The sequence below is a fragment of the Marmota marmota genome, unplaced genomic scaffold (genome assembly GCF_001458135.2).
Source record: "Marmota marmota marmota unplaced genomic scaffold, marMar, whole genome shotgun sequence".
NCBI classification, from domain to species: Eukaryota; Metazoa; Chordata; class Mammalia; order Rodentia; family Sciuridae; genus Marmota; species Marmota marmota.
Genome location: NW_026011089.1, coordinates 364 through 2,953, shown reverse-complemented (window position 1 = coordinate 2,953; position 2,590 = coordinate 364). Strand labels below are relative to the sequence as shown.

At 49.0% G+C, this 2,590-nt stretch overlaps 1 non-coding gene across 1 annotated transcript; it reads left to right on the top strand.

Annotated features, from left to right (window-relative positions):
* Positions 1–2,228: 2,228 nt before the first annotated feature.
* Trnai-aau lies at positions 2,229–2,302 on the top strand. Its single transcript has one exon. It is a non-coding gene; the product is annotated as a tRNA-Ile (tRNA).
* The last annotated feature ends 288 nt before the right edge of the window (positions 2,303–2,590 follow it).

Here is a 2,590-nt window from a genome sequence, read left to right as displayed (position 1 = left end):
AAAAAAAAAAAAAAAAAAAAAAAAAAAAAGACTATTTAAGGGAAGTGGTGAGAAAAAAAATCCAGCCTGAGAGCAGGCTTAAGTAGCTCAGGTGGGGCACCTCAGATGCAAGATCCTCAGGTCCCTCGTGCAATGCTGGGTTTTGCAGTTGTCTCCTCTTTTCATACCCATTGGCTTTCACATTGCTACTTGGTGCAAACTAAGCGACACTCTTAGGTCCACAGAGCCTTTTGTACAGGGGGCTGCATACATTTACCACGATCATGAACAAGACCTTCTTATATCCTCTACTCCATACACTTGGTGCCTCTACAGCTTCCAGTGGATCCTTGAGGGAAAACAAGAAAAACACTGCCTTATTTGGTGTGAACGTGGATGTTGAAGACATTGACAAAGTAAGGTGGTGTGGCTCAGAGACAGAGCCTTTGCTTAGCAGGCTGTAGGTCCTGGATTCCAACTCAAGCACTGCTGAATAATTTATAAATAAAACTAAAAAAAAAAAAAGAGAAGCCAAGGTCTAAGTATTTTTAATTCTCTGCTTAACTCTCTTTGTTTCTGCCTTCACTTAGATTCTGATAGGAACAGTCTTTGCTGCCAGCATCTTGAATTTTCTAAGAAACTTTGCTTATTTTTCAAATCTTTAGTTGTTTGCAGCTTCAGGAATAGTCTCAGGGTCTGATCAGTCATTTTACTGGGCAGCAAAACAAGAGATAATATCTTAAGTAAAACTGAACGTCAGTAATATTTATTAAGGTTACGTGTGACATATATGCGCGCGCGCACACACACACACACACACACACACACACAATACTGTAGTCAAGTAAAATATATTGTTAATTAATATTATTTCGTAATTAACGTGAATGGGTGCAGGGTTCCCGCGGCAGGGCTTGAGCTGGGTGCTGCGTAGCCCGGCAGCGAGATGGGCCCTGGCCACCCACCTCAAGGCCGAGTCGGGGTGGGGGACGCTGCTCCAGGAGCCCCACGTGTCTGAGCCAGGAAGGAGGCGACGCCCTTGAAGTTGAAGGCGCAGCAAACGAGCTCCTTCCGCGGAGGCTATGGGGGACCCAGGGCTCCACAAACCCCGTGGGAACGAGCGCAGGACGCCGGCTGCTGAGCCCTGTCGCTTCCTCTCATGTGATTTTTTTAAGAATCCCAAGCTGAGCACTTGCAGCCCCAGGAAAGAGCTCTCCAAGACTGGGAGACACCAGTCCGAGCCCGGGGACACCTTCTGGGTCTCCTAGCGTCCACCCTCGTGCTTGGGCCGTTGTCGGTGTCAGGATGGATACAGATATCACTTTGGTTGTGTTGACTGTTCAGTCAGCTCGTTCGTTGAAAGTCACTGGGCGTCCGAAAGCAGCAGAGCTCCAGAATCGGAAAGAGCTGATACAAGCCCGGAAATATGGTGTTAGAGTCTGTAAACAAGTCAAAATAACACCTGGCATTTAGCCAGGGGAATGTTAGAGTTCATAAACAAGTCTGGATGGTGCCTGGCAAAATGCCAGAGGGAGTGGTTTGAGAAGTAACAAAAACGAGCCATTAAGTGTAGAGATTCCTGGTTGGTTGACTGATGTATCTAGTTTATGCTAATTAGATAAGCTGTGTGGAATGTATAAATACTGCTCCTGTCCTGCAATAAACGGCTCCCACTCCTGCTGTATCAATCTACACAAGTTATTCGTCACCCTCCGCTTATTTTGCCCAGCCAGCCGGGCTGCGGCAATATGGAAAATGGAAATATGGAAGGGGATTTCCTTCCTTCTTGTCTACACCGAGGCCGGACCAGGAGCGACCCACGCTCGCGCCTGCTCGGCTCCCCGCGGTGCCCTGCAGGAGGGGTGCGAGGGACACCCAGCGAGCGGCGGCTGGGATCCCGCAGGTCAGGCTCCACTCCCACGGCGCCCCTTTGCGGTGGGTCAGCGACAAGTCGTCAGACCCAGGCTTGCAGTTTGCCACCAGCGCACGGACGCGCCTCGGCCGAGCCCGGCCGCCTCCGCCGACGACCGCAAACACTGAACAGCTGCCTCCAGGGAGACCGGGACTCGGCTTCCGTCCGACCGACTCCGTGGTTTCCAGATTGAATCTTGGGACGAGAAAGCCTATGGATATGGCTTCAAAAGGTCTCTTTTGGAAAGGCTGAGAAAGGAAATATTTTTATTTTCAGAAACATTAAAACGTTAAGGAATTGAGATGCCACTTTCTCCAAAACCCTGTCTCCTCCGTCTGGCCGGTTAGCTCAGTTGGTCAGAGCGTGGTGCTAATAACACCAAGGTCGCGGGTTCGATCCCCGTACGGGCCAAGACGTTTTGTTCTTCACCGGCTTAGACCTCTCCAAGTTTGAGCTTTCCAACGAGTGTTAGAGTCTGTAAACAAGTCAAAATCAACAGCCTGGCATTTTTGCCAGGGGAATGTTAGAGTTCGTAAACAAGTCTGGATGGTGCCTGGCAAAATGCCAGAGGGAGTGGTTTGAGAAGTAACAAAAGCGAGCCATTAAGTGTGGAGATTCTTGATTGGTTGACTGATGTATCTAGTTTATGCTAATTAGATAAGCTGTGTGGAATGTATAAATACTGCTCCTGTCCTGCAA